This window comes from Eptatretus burgeri, chromosome 12, assembly GCF_056783735.1.
Source record: "Eptatretus burgeri isolate ZD-2024b chromosome 12, Ebu_testis_v1, whole genome shotgun sequence".
NCBI classification, from domain to species: Eukaryota; Metazoa; Chordata; class Myxini; order Myxiniformes; family Myxinidae; genus Eptatretus; species Eptatretus burgeri.
The window spans coordinates 95,779,677-95,798,983 of record NC_140972.1 but is presented as its reverse complement, the minus strand read 5'-3'; the positions used below and the strand labels follow the sequence as shown (position 1 = coordinate 95,798,983).

The 19,307-nt window shown below is 41.7% G+C and overlaps 1 protein-coding gene and 1 long non-coding RNA gene across 2 annotated transcripts in view; both read left to right on the top strand.

Annotated features, from left to right (window-relative positions):
* Positions 1-19,307, top strand: part of LOC147016187 (uncharacterized) — a 140,602-nt gene that overhangs the window by 44,265 nt on the left and 77,030 nt on the right. The gene's annotated exons all lie outside the window — the stretch shown is intronic.
* On the top strand, positions 8,429-10,601 carry LOC147016188 (uncharacterized). Its single transcript, XR_015050154.1, has 3 exons — positions 8,429-9,438; positions 9,532-9,690; positions 10,078-10,601. It is a non-coding gene; the product is annotated as an uncharacterized LOC147016188 (long non-coding RNA).

Below are 19,307 nucleotides of genomic sequence, written 5' to 3'. Positions count from 1 at the left end.
GTAATCTTGAGACATTTTTAACTTATCCACAGAACTTACTTGATCAAATCGTCAAAAGACAACTTAAATATAACTCAAAAATAATATATTTGAAGACAAAATCATTCATATTTATAAAGTGTAAACTTTTTACCTTCCATTGGAAAAAAAAAGGCAAGGGCATTTAAATATTGTCAAGCTTTTGATGCCCAACAAAACCCAACACAAAACCTAACACAAATGCATCCATAAAAGGCTTCTGTTCATATGGGGGAGGAAATATATGAAGATGTAATTACTTTCCTATTTTTTCATTCTACTGTTGCAAAGAGACCTCTTAGAGAACATTTACAAACCAAAAAAACAGAAATTAATTGAAGTATAATGTACCAAACAATCAAATTCAATTATTTGCAGTTTTAGACTGAATTTATTTGAAAGATAAAATCCTTCAACAAATATATGGCAGAGAAATAGAACCACCACGAAACACTATTCGTGTGACTTTTGCGCTGAAGACTTTAAAAGGTCTGATTTATAAACGACAATTAACTACCAGCGAACATATTAAAAAAAAAACATTGGGGCGATACCCCTGGGCGCTCACCTGGTAGCGGCTGGATAAGATAACCAATAAACAACTGGTCGGCATGGATGACCCACAAAATATTTAAAGGAGAAAAAAAGAAAATACCTATTGATTTTTTTCTAATCTCATGAACGAACTTTGGGACATCACAGGTGATGAAGATTGTGGTGAAGTTTCATCAGAATTGTGTGTGTAGTTTGTGAGAAGAAAGCAAATACCTGTTGTTTTTTTGGGGGGGGGGGTAACCCCCTGTAGACCCCTTTGGACCTCGAAGTTTTTTTAATGGCATGAACAAACTTTGGTACATCACAAGTGATGATGGTTGTGGTGAAATTTCATCAGAATTGCATGTGTAGTTTCAGAGAAAAAGTTGAAAGTATTTGTCGACGGGCGGGCGGACGGATGAGTGGACGGACGGATGGGTGGGCAGACTGACGGCGCAACATCCCGTAAGCTCTCCGGAATTATGTTCCAGGTGAGCTAACTAGAACAGCACTCGGGAGAGCACATAACTCTGCCAGGTTGAACAGTTTATATTTTTTGTATCCCACTGATAGGTCAGATCTGAATCTGGACCATAACCAAAATCAAATCTGCATGTTCTTGTTACAAAAACAACCCATCCACCTAGTTTGGTCAAAACTCGTTTACAACTTTTTTGAGATATCATGCAAAACATCGTTTGGTAGCACATAACAATTTTTTTTTTTGGCCCAATCTCTCAGTGGTGAAGAAACGCTTAAAAAAATTCTCGTATACGGATCCAGATTTGAATCTTCACCAAAATTGAATGAATTCGTCTTTGTCACACACCCAACCTGTCCACCAAGTTTCTGGGGAATCCATCCATTACCTTTTTAGAAATTGTGCGATATATCTTTTTTGGCCCTATCTCTCAAAGGTGAAAAATCACGTAAAAAATTCTTGTAGTCGGATCTGGATCGTCACTAAAATGATTTGGTGGCAGAAGTAATGATTCATGTCGAGTAATTGAAGACCTGGGTGGAAGAAGTACTTAAGTCACATTTTTGGGCAAGGTGAGTTAGAACGAGGAACTTCATCTACAATATGGTAACAATCCATACTTGTAATAATTTTGCATAAGGCCAAAAAAAATAATAATAATACCAGTTCATCATCCCACTTCCTTTTTTGAAGCGGCATCCTTTTTTTTTTTAACTTGTGAAAATCGAAGATTTTTCAAGTATATCGGTCAGTCTATTTTGTTACTCTGTCTGTTTATCAATCGCCTACAGGTTACAATTATAAACTGATCGTCATGAAACTTTACCTAGTTGTGGAGGTAGTCTCAACTGAGAAGTCTATTGATTTTGAGGTCAAAGGTCAAAGGTCATCTTGAGGTCAATTTCTAAAATCGTCAATTATCATCCGATTGACTTGAAAATTAAACAGGATTTGCATATTACATTACCGAATTGGGAGGGAAACCAACTATTTTTGAGGTCAAAAGGTCCGAGGTCAACTCACGCTCAAACTTCTGACATCATCATTCATCAATTTCAATCTGAAAAATGATCAATTTTCATCCAATTGGCCTGAGCTTTGATTAAGATTGGCAATTTTAATCTTAATGAAATGAACAATTTGATGTATCCATGGAAACCATTGAAGAGGTAGGTGGATTGTGCAAGTATCGTGCTCTGCACGACGTCTTTTTCTTGTTACTTGCAAAATCGAAGATTTTTCAAGAATATTTGTCAGTCAATTTTGTTATTCTTTCTGCCTATTTATCGCCTACAGGTCACAATTTCAAACCGATCTTCATGAAACGTCACTACATGGTACAGTTTGTGATAAGGAAGAAGCCTATTGTTTTTGAGGTCAAAAGGTCAACAACTAATATAAGGTGGTATTTCTAAAGTCCTCAATTTTCAACTGATTGACTTGAAATTTGAGGAGGATTTATATGTCAGGTCACTGAATTCAACCATTCAACAATAATTTTTGAGATCAACATAGACTAAAAGGTCAACATAGGCCCGAGGTCAACAACCAAGGTGTTGTTTCTAAAATCCTCAATTTTCATCCGATTGACTTGAAATGTGAAGAGGATTTCTACTTTCAGGTAATTGATTTCAACCAGCCATTTCTTTTTGGGGTCAACATCGACCAAAAATTCAACATAGGCCGAAGGTCAACAACTAAGGTGGTATTTCTAAAATCTTCATTCTTCATCCCATTGACTTGAAATGTGAAGAGGATTTATATTTCAGGTCACTGAATTCAACTCTCCAATTATTTTGGAGGTCAACATAGGCCAAAGGTCAACAACTAAGCTGAAATTTCTGACATCCTCAATTTTCATCCCATTGACTTGATATTTGAAGAGGATTTGCATATTAGGTTAATGAATTCAACCACCAATTATTTTTAATATCAAATTTGTTTTATGAATTTCGCAAGTATCGTGCTATGCATGACATCTTCCTTGTATTATTTGTTATTTTGTCAAACATCTCGAGAGAAAAATAATAATAATCGCACCCGTGTAGGAAGGAAGCTGTGCAGTGAAGTGGCTGCACTGCTGAAAAACGTAGCCCCGTGGGGAACTGACAGTTACGTCCCCAACAGGTGGAGTGACCTTGCTGTCCTGATGCAAACTAAACAACAACACAAGAAAAACTAAACAACAACAAACGAGAAACAAATGAAACATGGTGGGTTAGAGGGGGTTCTTCTTCTTCATTTTATATGGACGGATGGAAGGAAAGGGACGTACTGTATGTTGAAGCAGTTTGCACCACTTAAAAATCCATATCTTCGTGGACATGTCTTGCACCATTCTTTGAATCCATCATTTTCCCCATTTCGATGCTGAGATTTAATAGCTTCTCTGTTTATAACCGAGAGCTGTCCTGCCCCATTCTGTTCACTGCTGCTTTCCGATTCCGTGCACTATATGCGAGCAATGCTGATCTGTGTACATGTCTGCAGGTGTAAGTTCCACTGCAGCCACTGCAGTAAAATTCAGTGCACACTTTTTATTATGATTTTTTAATATACCTTGTCGAGGCTCGTATGAGAGCTAACACATAACACACAGCAAGGGGGGCATGAGACAAGAGGGGGGGGGAGTGGGAAGGGCAAAACAGTGGTGAACCGAGACATTAGGAGATCTGTGGAAGGGAGAGGGATGGAGAGGGATCAGACTATGGACGAAAGGGGAACACGGAGTATACAAGATGGACATTACAGGGACTTTCAGGAAGGAAAGGTGGGAATTTGAAGGTGGTGGGTTTGGGGTGGATTAACGGGGTAGAAAAGATCAAGGATTTGCATGGGGGACGATAAGAGGTGGTGGTGAACAGCTGTTTTGAAGGCCTGGAGGGAAGAGTGGGATTGAACAGAGTGAGGGAGTTTATTCGAAAGGCAGGAAAAAAGAGGAATGAAAGAATGAAGGTGAGCAGTGATTCGTGATTTTGGTAGTTTTACCAAAAGGGGGTTGTCGGTGGACCTTGAGCGCCCTGCGGAAGTATGGTGGGGAAAAATCGCAGACAGAGCAGGGGGCGAGACTGGAGAGGAGATGGCAGAAGACAGAAAGACCACCGACCTGCCTGCGGTGAGAAAGTGAGAGGCCCAAAGACTTGGCTTCATCGCGGGAGATGCCATTGATACGAAATGCTTGGTTAAAACAGCATGAAGACAAGAAAGGTGAGAGGCAGGAGCACCAGCCCAGAGGGGAGAGCAGTACTCCATCAGACTATGGACGAAAGCTTTGTGTGTAGTCAGTAGCTCAGGTGGGCCGAGGAAGGACTTTGCACAATGGAGGATTACCAGTCGGCGACTGGCTTTGGAGGCCAGGTTGGAAATGTGGCTTTCCCAGAAAAGATCACAGCAGATACTGAGACCCAGAATCTTGAAAGAAAAGATTTCTTCCAGAGGATTGTTGAGAAAGTGGATGGGGGAGGGGGTGGGGGGGTTCCAAATGGTCCTTTCGGAGAGACGTAGTGATAGTGTGAGATTTGTCAGGATTAAAAGACATGTTCCACGCGTTGGACCAGTTTGTGATTTTACCCAGATCTGCAGAGAGCAAAGAAGCTGCGGCTTGCCAGTCTGCGGGATGACATGGTACGGCAGAGGGTGAAATCATCAGAAAAGAGATAAAGAGGATTTTCCAGAGAGCCGGAGAGATCATTGATGAAAACCAGAAAAAGAACAGGGTCGGGAACACTGCCTTGAGGAACTTCAGCCTGGACATGAAGGGGGGGGGGGATGAAAGAACTCCATTTAGGGCCACACATTGGCTGTGACAGGAGAGGAAATCTGCGAGCTACGAGTGGAGATGGTCTTGGATACCATAGGAAGAGAGTTTGGTGAGCAGGGCAGGGTGCCAGACTGTGTCAAAAGCACGTGATATGTCCAGGGATACGGCTCTGATTTCATGTCCGGCATTGAGGGCTTCCATCCATTGTTGGGAGAGCAGAAGCAGCATATTCAGCGTAGAGTGACCTGGTCTGAAATCAAATTGACGATTGGAAATCAGGCCATTGGAGAAGAAGAAGGATTTGATGTCTGAAGCAATTATGGATTCCATTACCTTGCTGATGATTGGGAGAAGGCTGATTGGTCTGTCGTTGCAGGGATCTGTTTTTGCACCTTTTTATGCAGGGCAGTAATGTTTGCTGACTTCCAAGCAGATGGCAGATGACCTTGAGCAAAAGAGAGGGTGAATAGAACAGAAAGAGGGAGAGCAAGAGCAGAGGAGCAGGTTTTTAGGACACGTGGGCTGATGCCGTCTGTACCGGTTGCAGAATCTGAGGCAAGGTTTGACAGCAAATCTCCACCATGTCAGAAGAAAAGGACACAGAGTCCAGGGACAGTTAGGTATGACTGGATAAGGCGGTTACAGAAAGTGATGTGTTTCGGACGCAAGATTTCGATGCAAACACCGAGTTTAGGCATTCAGCCTTTTCACATGCGGTATCAGCAGTGCAGCCATTTGAGATAAGTGAGGGAATGGAGGGGGAACATACACGAGAAACAGATTTGATTAGATGCCACCAGGATTTGGAGGAGGGAGAGAGGTTTGAGAGTTCAGACTTGAGATGAGAAAGATGTTGTTTTCTGGCTCTCCTGAGGGTAGATACACATTTGTTTCAAGCTTTATGGAAGGAACTGAGATTACCTTCAGTTGGATTTGCTTTCCATGAGGAAAAGGCAAGTCGTTTCAGGACAACTGCCTCACCACAAGCTTCAGTGAACCATGGGCAGGAGGAAGGGTAGGACAACTGAAGATGAGAGGGGATAAATCTGTGCATGAGGGAGAGCAAGTTTCTTTGAAAGACTTCCCAGGATGAGTTGATGTTGGAGAAAGTAGCGATGGGAGACCAATCTATAAGTTTGATGGCTGCTTGGAGACCCTGCCAGTCGGCTTGAGTGAAATGCCAGACTCGACGGCGGTGAGGTGGTTCTCTGATAACAGCCAGAGAGATGTCCACTTTGACAAGGACGTGGTCAGAAGAACCAATTGGAGCAGAGGAAAAGCAGCAGATATTGTCAGGGAAATTTGTCAAAATCAGATCCAGAAGAGATGGAGTACTATTGGTTGAGATCCGGGTTGGAAAGTTGACTGATTGAGTCAGTCCCAATGAGTCGCAGAAAGCTTTTCCTGAAGTACCATGACAGGTGAGAGAGGTACCCACACCGAGCCAACTGGCATGATGACAATTGAAGTCGCCACATATGAGGAAGACAGAGTTTGGATGAGAGGATAGAAGTTGGTCCATGTTTTCGGATAGTGAGGTGTAGATGGAGTCATCACTGAGGTTGACGGTACAGTACACATATAAACATGAGGTGGGAGTGGAGGGAAGCCGTAGCCAGACGTATTCCTGGGGATGTGGGGGAGTGAGGGCAGTGCATGGAGAGTGAGGAATGGAGTCTTTGATTAAGAGAGCAACTCCTCCACCAGGACGAGGCTCAGGTCTGTCATACCGGAGGAGGGAGTAACCAGGGAGGAATACTTGGGAGTCAGACACGTCTTGAGGGAGGAAAGTTTCTGTTCAGCAGATTATGTCTGGTTTGTCAGTGGCAACCTGTATGGAAAGATCTGAAAGGTTTGAGTGAAGGCCCCAGATATTTGAGGTCTACACTGTTAATGAAGAGGGAGGGGAGGAGGCTTTGGGTGCAGGGGATGGCAGGGGAGAGGGAGGGTAGGACAATGGAGGAGGGGGGGGAGTTAAGGAGAGTTGATGAAAGAGTGTGGGGGATTGCAAAACAGCTAGAGGAGGGGGCGGATGAGGAGAAAAGGCTCTGTGGTGCTGGGGGAGATGGGGCGGGGCAGGAGAAGGGGTAGAAGGCAGTTGAGGATTTGAGGAGGTGGAGTGAAGAGATGGAGGTGAGAGGGCAGGGGAAGGAGGCAGCTTGATGTATTTTGGAAGAACGAGCATGAACCACTCGCTCACTTTGGATGAAAATGATGTAAAATAAGACTTGTTTTAAAACTGGAAAATTCCGTGACGAATCATTTTCATCATTGAAGCTTCATTTTTGAAGATGGTTTACATCTGTTTACAAATTCCGATGGGAACTTGGAGTCCTGAAGCCGTGATATGAGCGGGAACAGTTCTTGATCAGCGACTCTTGCTTGTGATGTTTTGTCCGATTTTGCTGGTGGTGAGTTGGACCAGAGTGTTTTGATGAGTCCACACCCCAAAAATTTAGATCTGTGTTTTAAATGTTCACTGTAGATTGATGTCGAAAGATGGCAGAGCCAATCCTCTTAATATGCACGAAGTGTGCAGAATTTGGTATTTCGCCAAACATTTATTATTTACGAGCAAATACCACTCTTTGCTTCACTGATGGTAATACTAAAGGGGGGAGGGAGAAAAGGAGGGGGAGGAGGGAGGGGGATCTATGAGGGATTGGGGAGAGAGGAGGGAGGGGAGTAGGGAGGCGATTCGTGCTATGTCGTGGGGTCGGAGCGAAATATGTCCACTGTCTGGGATGGCCTTGCCGGAAACGAAGTGAGGCAGTTTCCGGCCCAAGCTGGTGGACCACTCGGAGCGCCCGATTCAGGTGATGACGTTATGATTTGGGGTGGCCCCTCCCCCCGAGATGAAGATCCGAGAAAGGTCAGAGAAGTTCTTCCATCTCTCTTGCTTTTTGAGTTTCTCCTCCTCTCTCTCGCTTCGCCTCGTCGACACTGCCACGACCTGCCAACTGCTGCCCGGTCTCCGCCTCCTCGTCTTTGCCCACACGACGTTGACCCCGCTCGCCTTCCAGGTCCCGCCGACTATTCCTTCCTCGCACTCTGGACTCCGCCCCTTCTCGACTCAAGCTCCTCCTTTACGATGCCCAATTCCTGGTTCTAAACTCCCTCTTCATCAGGTTTTGTGTGTGTGTGTGTGTGTGTGTGTGTGTGTGTGTGTGTGTGTGTGTGTGTGTGTGTGTGTGTGTGTGTGTGTGTGTGTGTGTGTGTGTGTGTGCGTGCGTGCGTGCGTGCGTGTCCTGGAGCCTGTCTGCTTAAGTAAGACTGCAGAAGATCGTTATTGTTATTGTTATTATTTTCGCTTTAAGTCTGCTCTGTGTCTCCTTTTGTAAGTCACCTGAGTAGGGTGAATATACTGGTTCTGGCTCACTTTTCCCCATGTAAATGAATGGGGAATTTTCAGCGATTCATATTTTTTTTCCCTAAAAATAAACCCCCTTTTTATCCCAAGGTATATTTATTTGTCTCCCCTTTTAACCTGGAGACACTTTTTTTTTCAAATAATCCATGCAATAAGATAAAGATTTGTTCAAGTACTAAAGTGGTAATGTGATTTGTTAAAGGTGATTCGAAAGAAATATCTAAAACGTCTAACCCTCGGGACACTCTTTATCAAATAACCGATGCACATTGTTTAGCTCACTCATTGAACCTATAAAGATTTGTTCATTCTCAAATTCCTTCAATAGTGTCATTTTCTTTGCACAATAATCCCCATCTAAAATATTGAAAAACAAAACATTTGAATCTTTATATTTTTTAAGATACCCCTTTTGTGCTATTACAAAATGATAAACTTCTCTTAATGATCTCATCTGGCCACCGCCCGAGTTGCAAATCATTTTTGTGCATAAACCACGCCATAAAAAAGTTTTGTTTCAAATGTTTTCAGTTCGTGCCATGATAATGAGGAAGTGTTTTTTTGACACGGTCGTGCTGTGAAAATGAGGAAGTGTTTTTGGACAGTCATGCTGTGAAAAAAATAGGAACTATTCTGTGAGACAAGACCTCGTGTTTCCATTTTATCTCAGAACACGAACAGGCTTTTAAACATGTTCAATCAAAACCATTTTAGGGCATTTTAAGTATGTTTTAAAAATGATTCATACAATTTGAGAATATATCGCCCAGTTATTTTCCAAACTGTCTCGCTCGAAGCGTCATTTCCTGTGGCCACACCCAATGATTAAGCAATCTCCTCATCGTTGCCTTATAAGTGATTCGCCAGACAAAGTTTCTGCCAGACGGGATTTTCATTTTTACAACTGAGACATGAGCGATCTTTCTTCCGCGAACAAAACAGCTCAACACAAAGTTGGTAAGCCTGTGTATAGGTTCCTCTTTGAACGATGAAGCAATTGATTATAAATTAAATCGTGATAATTCTGATTTTTTTTTTTTCTTAGCAGGTCCTTGGAAGAAGAGCAGTTTACATATCACGACGAGGTGCATGAAATTAATGCTCTTATTGAAGAGGTCAATCATCTTAGAAGAGAATTGAAAAACATTTTTAATGACTGACACGACGTCTTATCACGGCCTCTGATCTTTTTGCCATCTTGCACCAATGGTAAAAAAAAAACTGAGACATGGACTCACTCTCTTCCGATGAAGATAACAGCTCACTACAAAGTTGGTAAGTTTGTGTATGGTTTCCTCTTTGAACAATGAAGCAATTGATTATAAATTAAATCGTGATAATGCGAAAATATATATTTTTTCCTGGCAGGTCCTTGGAAGAAGTGGAGTTTACATATCACGATGAGGTGCATCAAATGAATGCTCTTATTGAAGAGGTCAATGATTTTAGAAGAGAATTGAAAAACATTTATAATGACTGTTACGAAGTCTTATCACGGCCTCTGATCTCGAATGAATTAAACCAATGGTGAGACACGTGTGTGTGTGTGTGTGTGTGTGTGTGTGTGTGTGTGTGTGTGTGTGTGTGTGTGTGTGTGTGTGAATATATGTATGTGTGTGTGTGTGTGTGTGTGTGTGTGTGTGTATATATGTATGTGTGTATATATATATATATATATGTGTGTGTGTGTGTGTGTGTGTCTGTGTGTGTGTCTGTGTGTGTCTGTGTGTGTGTGTGTGTGTGTGTGTGTGTGTGTGCGTGTGTGTGTTTGTGTGTGTGTCTCTTTCCCTGTCTGTTTGTCTCTCTCTATCTCTCCCTGTCTATCTCTTTGTATCTCTCTCTGTCTGTCTTTCTACCTACCTCTCTCTGTCTGTCTCTCCATCTATACCCTTGGCTCATTATTTTTTTTTTCAGCTCGATCACACAACATCAGCTGTTGAAGCAATCTGGTACAACACATGATTTTCTGGAGGTAAATGTTTCTGAATTATTATTTAGTTATTTGTTTATTTATTCTTTTATTAATATCACTCTCTCTTTGGAATGTCGTCTTATGTTGGTTGCATCATTAGTTTGGACGCGGTTTTACCAGTACACTGGAATTCATTTTATTGGCCTTGGAAGGATGACAGGCTGAGTCGGCCTCCTGGTGTGTTAATTCAGTGGTCAACGAGGCTTGAACTTAGAACCAACACCAGGCTTACTCATATTACCATGTAATTATCTTTATAAAACCTAATTATTATCCACTTTTTGTTTCAAAACAGAATATGGTGTCTGAGTTTCGAAATCACAAGACATCTGAAGAAGATTGCTGGGAAAGATTATACATTCTCGCAAATGAATATTTAATATTTGCAATTTTGATTAATTATATTTGTTTTGTTTACAATTACTTGATTTTGAATTTCAAAAAAAGGATCAAGACATGAAGGAGAGGGAGGGGGGTGGGGGGGGTAGGTGCGCTCCCCCAATGACCCATCACCCCCTCATCCCACCCCTCCCCTCCCCATGTGTGTGTGTGTGGGGAAGGGTGGGGGGGGGAGGAGGAGGGGGGTGGGGCAAGGGGGGGGGCGCACAGGGGGAAAGAGGGGTTGGGGCTTTGTGGGCGGGGCTTGTGTGGGTGGGGTTTGTGTGGGCGGGGCGTGTGTGGGCGGGGCTTGTGTGGGCGGGGCGTGTGTGGTCGGGGCTTGTGGAAGGGCGTTTATGTGGGTGGGGCTTGTGTGGGCGGGGCTTCGGTGGGGTTTATGTGGGTGGGCTTCGGTGGGGTTTGCGTGGGCAGGGTTTATGTGGGTGGAGCTTGTGTGGGAGGGGTTTATGTGGGCAGGGTTTATGTGGGCGGGGGTTATGTGGGAGGGGTGAATGTGGATGAGGTTTATGTGGATGAGGTTTGTGTGGATAAATGGATGGGTGGAGAGATGGGTGGATGGGTGGATGAGTGGAGCTTGTGTGGATGGGTGGATAATTTTTTAATTAAATAAACATGTGTGTGGGGAACTAATTAACTAATCACTAATTATGTGAAAATGATGAATATGGGTGGAGCTTGTGTGGGGTTTGTGTGTGTGGAGCTTGTGTGGAGCTTGTGGGGGGTTTGTGTGTGGTGGGGTTTGTGTGGAGTTTGTGTGGGGTGGGGTTTGTGTGGAGCTTGTGTGGGGTGGGGTTTATGTGGGTGGGTTTTGTGTGGGCGGAGTCAAAAAATTTCAATTTATCTTTGTCTTTTGTAATTCCTGTGAATAAAATGAACCTAAAATCTCTTCCCCTTTCAAATCATATATCTTATAAGTCCAAGGAACCGTATCTGTTACATCAACAATTTAAAAAAGTTATTTCGTCCATCGTTTAGTAAAACCCTTTTCAAAATGAGATTTCCACCTCTATATTCTTACGATATCACCAACTTTGAACTTAGGTTTTCTGACATTAATCTCTTTTTCATATTTTAATTTTGTAAATGTTTCTGATGGTTTCATATTTGTTGACGTGTGAATCGTGTCATTATACTTATCCACAATATCCTGAATAAAAGATGACCATTGTTGTGAACCGAGTTGTATGAATTTTTTATATAATCTCTCTTTTAAGGTACGATTAAAACGTTCAACAACAACTGCCTTCCCTTCATTAAAGGTACTGTATAATGTAATACTGTTATTTTTTAGAAAATTCATAAATGTCTTGTTATAAAACTCTCTACCCTCATCAGTCCACAATTTTTTAGGTTTTCTCTTACTTTTATTAAATATCTGTTGAAAGGCTAACATAAGAGTATTACCTGTTTTGTTTTATAATGGTACAACCCATATGTATAATGTTTTATAATGTTTTATAATGGACCTCAAATATCCGGGGCCTTCGCTCAAACCTTTCAGATCTTTCCATGCAGGTTGCCACTGACAAACCAGACATTATCTGCCTAACAGAAACTTTCCTCTCCCAAGACGTGTCTGACTCCCAAGTATCTCTCCCTGGTTACTCCCTCTTACGGTATGACAGACCTGAGCCTCGTCCTGGTGGAGGTGTTGCTCTCTTCATCAAAGACTCTATTCCTCACTCTCCCTGCACTGCTCTCACTCCCCCACACCCCCAGGAATACCTCTGGCTTCGGCTTCCCCTCCACTCCCACCTCATGTTTATATGTGTACTGTACCGTCCACCGAACTGTGATGACTCCATCTACACCTCACTCTCCGAAAACATGGACCTTCTTCTATCTTCTCATCCAAACTCTCTCTTCCTCTTATGTGGCGACTTCAATTGTCATCACGCCAGTTGGCTAGGTGTGGGTACCTCTCTCACCTGCCATGGGACATCAGCAAAAGCTTTCTGTGACTCATTGGGACTGACTCAATCGGTCAACTTCCCGACCCGGATCTCAACCAATGGTACTCCATCTCTTCTGGATCTGATTTTGACAAATTTCCCTGACAATATCTGCTGCTCTTCCTTCGCTCCAATTGGTTCTTCTGACCACGTCCTTATTAAAGTGGACATCTCTCTGGCTGTTATCAGAGAACCACCTCACCGCCGTCGAGTCTGGCATTTCACTCAAGCCGACTGGCAGGGTCTCCGAGCAGCCATCAAACTTACAGATTGGTCTCCTATCACTACTTTCTCAAACATCAACTCATCCTGGGAATTCTTTCAAAGAAACTTGCTCTCCCTCATGCACAGATTTATCCCCTCTCGTGTTCAGTTGTCTTACCCTTCCTCCCGCCCTTGGTTTACTGAAGCTTGTGGCGAGGCAGTTGTCCTGAAACAACTTGCCTTTGCCTCATGGAAAGCAAACCCAACTGAGGGCAATCTCAGTTCTTTCCACAAAGCTCGGAACAAGTGTGTAGCTACCCTCAGGAGAGCCAGAAAACAACATCTCTCTCATCTCAAGTCTGAACTCTCAAACCTCTCTCCCTCCTCAAAATCCTGGTGGCGTTTAATCAAATCTGTTTCTGGTGTATGTTCCCCCTCCATCCCCTCCCTTACCTCAAATGGCCGCACTGCTGATTCCACACGTGATAAAGCTGAATGTCTAAACTCGGTGTTTGCAGCTAAATCTTGTGTCCCAAACCCATCACTATCTCTACCCACTTTACCCAGTCGCACCCAACTGTCCCTGGACTCTGTATCCTTTTCTCCTGACAAGGTGGAGAGCTTGCTTTCAAACCTCGAGTCAGATTCTGCAACCGGTCCAGACGGCATCAGCCCACGTGTCCTCAAAGCCTGCTCTTCTGCTCTTGCTCACCCTCTCTCTGTTCTATTCACCCTCTCATTTTCCCAAGGTCATCTGCCATCTGCTTGGAAATCTGCTAACATCACTGCCCTGCATAAAAAAGGTGCAAAAACAGATCCCTGTAACTATAGACCAATCAGCCTTCTCCCAATCATCAGCAAGGTTATGGAATCCATCATCGCTTCAGACATGAAATCCTTCCTCTTCTCCAATGGCTTGATTTCCAATCATCAATTTGGTTTCAGACCTGGTCACTCTACCCTAGATATGCTGCTACTGCTCTCCCATCAATGGATGGAGGTCCTCAATGCCAGACAGGAAATCCGAGCCGTATCCCTGGACATATCACGTGCTTTTGACACAGTCTGGCACCCTGCCCTACTCACCAAACTCTCTGCCCATGGTATTCAAGGCCATCTCCACTCATGGCTCGCAGACTTCCTCTCCTGTCGCAGTCAACGTGTGGCCCTAAATGGAGTTCTTTCATCCCCTCTTCCTGTGCAGGCTGGAGTTCCTCAAGGTAGCGTTCTGGGCCCTGTTCTTTTTCTGGTTTTCATCAATGATCTCTCGGACTCTCTGGAAAATCCTCTATTTCTCTTTGCCGATGACTCAACCCTCTGCCGTACCATCTGTCATCCCTCAGACCGGCAAGCAGCAGCTTCTTCGCTCACTGCAGATCTGGATAAAATCACAAACTGGTCCAACACGTGGAACATGTCTTTCAATCCAGACAAATCTCACACTCTCACTATGTCTCTTCGAAAGGACCGTTTACAAAACCCCCCATCCACTTTCTCAACAATCCTCTGGAAGATGTCTTTTCTTTCAAGCTTCTGGGTCTCACTATCTGCCATGACCTTTCCTGGGAAAGTCACATTTCCAACCTTGCCTCAAAAGCCAGTCGCCGACTGGGAATCCTCCGTCGTGCAAAGTCCTTCCTCGGCCCTCTTGAGCTCCTGACCACTTACAAAGCTTTTGTCCGTAGCCTGATGGAGTACTGCTCTCCCCTCTGGGCTGGTGCTCCTGCCTCCCACCTTTCTCGACTTCACGCTGTCGAAACCAGGGCTTTTACGATCATTGGCATCTCCCCGCAATGAAGCTGAGTCTTTGGGCCTCTCACTCAATCACCGCAGGTTGGTCGGTGGTCTTTCTGTCTTCTACCGACTCCTCTCCAGCCTTGCCCCCCTGCTCTCTCTGCGATTTGTCCCAACCACATTTCCACAGGGCGCTCCAAGGTCCGCCAACAACCCCCTTCTGGTAAAACTACCAAAATCACGAATCACTGCTCATCTTCACTCTTTCATTCCTCTTTTTCCCGCCTTTGGAATAAACTTCCTCACTCTATTCTTTCCCATTCTTCCCTTCAGGCTTTCAAAACAGCTGTTCACCACCACCTCTTATCTTCCCCCATCCAAATCCTCGATCTTTTCTACCCCGATAATCCACCCAAGCCCACTTCCTTCAATTCTCCTGCTTTCCTTCCTGAAAGTCCCTTTAATGTCCATCTTCCCCTCGCCATGTTCCCCGTCCCATCCCCATCCCACTCCCTTCCACAGTTCACCTAATGTGTCTGTTCCCCACTGTTTTGTCCCTTCCACTCCCGCCCCTCTTGTCTCATGCCTCCTTGCTGTGAGTTGTGTGTTAGCTCTCATACGAGCCTCGACCAAGGTATACAAAAAAAAAAAAAAAAAAAAAAAAAAAAAAAACCCATGCGTATCTACTCCTCAAATCAATAACGGTTAAAGCATACTTGTATCCCTTATCATTATTGAGTTCAATCAGACCAGATATAATCAACTTCCTTGGAATAAACTTTCCTTCTCTGAAACTTTGTGAATATTGGTTTATGTAATTCATCAGCTAATTGCTCTTCAGTCTTAATGACATCATTAGAGCCTATAAGTTTTTTGAATTTCCAAGTCCAAGTTTCAATTTAGCACTGATCATCTTCTTCACGATGAACCGATCAACTTTTTCTCTCAAGGTTGGATTTTGTATCAGAGACAAATTATACAACATTTCTCTATCGGCTTCATGCTTTTCTTCCAACGTTGTGGTATTCCCATAATCAATATCGTGTCTCATGCACACTTCATCAACTCTATTGATGGGTTTACTCCAGGATTTAGGATTGTCTGCCTCATCTAATCTTTTATCCAAGTTTGTGCCTGGACCACAGAAAGAATACCCTGGAAGATGTAATTCCCCTGGTATTCCAGTAGTTGTAAATTTACTTCCTGATAAAAACTTTTGTATATCTCCTCCTCGCTTGTGTTTGGAGATAAATTGATTTTTTTTTGAACCACACACCGAACATATACCTTTTTGTATAACCCTGTTATTTTTACTTTTAATATATGAAATATTTTTAGTATTAGTTTTCTTTTTACATTTGAGACAATAACTCATTTATTTATGTGAAAAATTCCTGCAGAGTGCAAAAACCTTTTAAGTTTCCAACATGCACATTTGAATCTTAATTTTTAAAACATAAAGAATCCTTAGAAATGCCTTCACTCTCTCCTCCATTTATTTAAGAAAAAAAAAATGAAAAACTTGAAAATGAATATCTTGTCGATGTCAATATTCTTGTCGAAAGTATTGCAAATAGACTTGTCAATTCTTTGTTTTCCTCCTCGGTGGGTTGAGTTATTTTCTGTAATACCACCAATCTTTTTTTAATCTCACTGGTTTCCATATTTTGATATTTATTTTGTCTCGCTCTTTCCTCCCTCTCCTTCTCTCTCTCCTCCCTCTCCTTCTCTCTCTTCTCTCTCTTCTCTTTTTCCTCCTTCTCTTTTTTCTCCCTCTCCTCCTTCTCTCTCTTCTCTTTTTCCTCCTTCTCTTTCTTCTCCCTCTCCTCCTTCTCTCTCTTCTCCTTTTCCTCCTTCTCTTTCTTCTCCCTCTCCTCCTTCTCTCTCTTCTTCTTTTCCTCCTCTTCCCTCTCTTCTTCAACTCCTTCCTCATCCCTTATTATCCTTGAATCGCTTACACCCCATAGAATATCATACATATATTCATCAGGATTTCTTATTATTCCTGTATCCAAAATAATTTTTTTTACAACAGGAAACCAATAAAATTTCTTTTGAATTTCTAAAAGAGACTTACCTTTTCTTAACTTCATAATTTTTTAATTATTTAACATTCTAATTAAATCTAAAGTTGTCGGTTTATCAACATCAGCATAATGCCAATCTTTTATTGAAAATACCTCATTCTTATGTTGTAGAACATATTTATTAAAATACCGAATACCCTTTTCTTGAAGGTATGCTTGGACACAGAAATGATAATTTTCTTGAAGCCTTCTTTCTTGCATTTATGTATTAGAAATATATGTTAGAATAATATTATGGCACGAAACACCTTCCCATCTTCCCATCGTTAAATTATTTTGTATTTCCTTACTTATTATATATAATCCTGTTTTTTCTGTTTTCATGATATAAACAAGGGCAAAACCATTATTATATTTACCCTTATTAAATTCTTTTATTTGTTGTTTACTAATCGTGGCCCCACAAAACTCATTCTCGATACCAAGTGGATAATATTCTTCCTTACGAGACTGATTTAATTGTTCCAGGTCTTCGAGGTTAATTTTAAATGACCAATTATACCCTAAATCATTCATATCATACCCCCATTGTTCTATTCTCATACAAACGATATGCCCTTCTTTGTAAAAATTTATTTTAATTCGAACTGTGAATTCTGTATGACCTGGAGATAATATCAACACTTCTGTATCTTTGGAATACACGGCCGTTTTATTTAAGGATATATATTGTGATAAATCGCTTAATCTCACCAAGTCATTCGCGTCAGTCGGGCTTGGATAATTTTTTAATTTATAAGCATTTTTCATGTTAATATTTTTGGTTATATTATATTTATGTCATTCAGCCTGTGCCTTTGTGTAATAATTTGATAAATCAATATCCAGTTCTTGAGATACACCAAAGATAGAACCATCTTTACCAACATAAGTCATTTATATTAGATTTAAAATAATATCATAAATTTTTTTATTTTTGTTGAGTTGAAATAACACATATAGACATAATTGACCACAACACTTGGAATTTAATTCTTGGACTTGAAATGTTTGATAAACACCATTCTGTAAGAATTTTATGACTTCAACAAGTGGTGGAAGACCAAAACTATCAAAATAATATTTGTCTTGACTATTAAAAATACAAACCCAATGAGAACCGTTCCCATTATTATCTTCTAAGTTCATAATAATATTCTTTGTATGTTTCGGCACATTTGTTAATTCATCTCTCATACAAATAACCACATTATGAATTTTTAATTTCTTACAATATTTGACAAGTTGTAAATTTGATGTTGTATTCTTTCCAAATTCTTTAAACCACTCATCAATGCTCATTTATTTATTAGAAAGATATAATCCATTACCTCTTTTCGTTAATTTTACACCTGCTTGTGCTATAGAAGAAAGCATATCTCCAACTAACAATCTCGGTTTATCAGGCAGACCTTCAAGTTTTTCAGCAAAATCTACAATTACACCACTTCCACTAATTTGTTTCTCCAACTCTTTGTTATGTCTTTCTAATTCTTTTTGAGCCTGGAGTTGAGCCTTCCTTTCGTTGGCAGTTTTCACCGCTGTTGAAATACCACCCGTCAATGCTCCAACCGCACTTAAACCAGCAAATAAAGGAATTAGAAATGGGAGAAATCCTCCACTCGTCTCTCTTATTGAATATTTTTTCAACATTGGTTTTGTCATTTTAATTTTAAGTGAGCCAGTGTCATTCAAGATTTTAACCTGTTCTCTTGTGGGCAAAACATCAATTCTTACTGCTCCTTTTCTCTGAATTGTATTGACGTTAATCGTGCAAGGCTTTTGATTTTGAACACAAGATGATATTTTATGAAGATTGATTTGATTAACATACACCCCAGTTGGTACTTTGCCACTCATTTATTTAACAAAAAATTATGTGAGACTAATCATCACACCATTATCTGTATTAATCTGTAATTCTGTTTCCAAAAGCAAACAATATGTATCAACTTCTTCACTCTCTCCTCTTTCAATGTATAGGGAAGTATCCACTCGATTAGACTTTATAGTTTCCTTTTGAGCGCTCAGGTCAAACGCATAGATTGTATACAAACTTTTAAATGCTGTCATATCCAAAATAGGTTCTTTATTTCCATTACTTTCACACACCTTTTGGTAAAGGCCCGGTCACACCTTGACGTTTTAGCCAACGTATGCCGATTTTTGAATTTTTTTTCTAAAACGCTGACACACGTTGAATACGTTATGTGTAAGTTTTGATAACATTGAGAGCACGCTGAAAAACACTGCCATACGTCGTTGTACGCTGGCTTTAAACGTTGTACTTTTCGGTTGTCCTCAAATTTTTTCATGCTTGAAATTTCACGACGTATGCCGGCGTATGACTCACACGTTCCGCTACGCTGGCCACAAGTTGTATGCACGGTCTGCGATCGTTGACAGACGTCAACGCATGCTACTTGTAAGTTAATCATAAGTTGAGACACGCCGAGGTAATGTTTAGCGTACCCGAAACTTATTTCTAACCTATGATTAACCTGTTGTTGGCACGTTACGCGATCGTTGCCACACGTCGACAGACGTTACTTTTAAGTTACTCATAGGCTGAAAGACGTCGGTATAATGGATCGTCCTTGCATCAGCGTTCACGGCCACGGCCAGGACACTTATTTGCAGCATTCTTCAAACTTTTCTTCGGCATGACAAGGATGTTCACACTTCGATGTCTAGCTTGGCTATGATTCCAATTGTCCATCGGCAGCGTCTATTTAAAATAGTCGAGTTTGAGCGTTTTAACACGTTCAGAAGAAACGCTTCAAATTTCCAAACCCCAGCGTCAAAAAACAAAGGAGA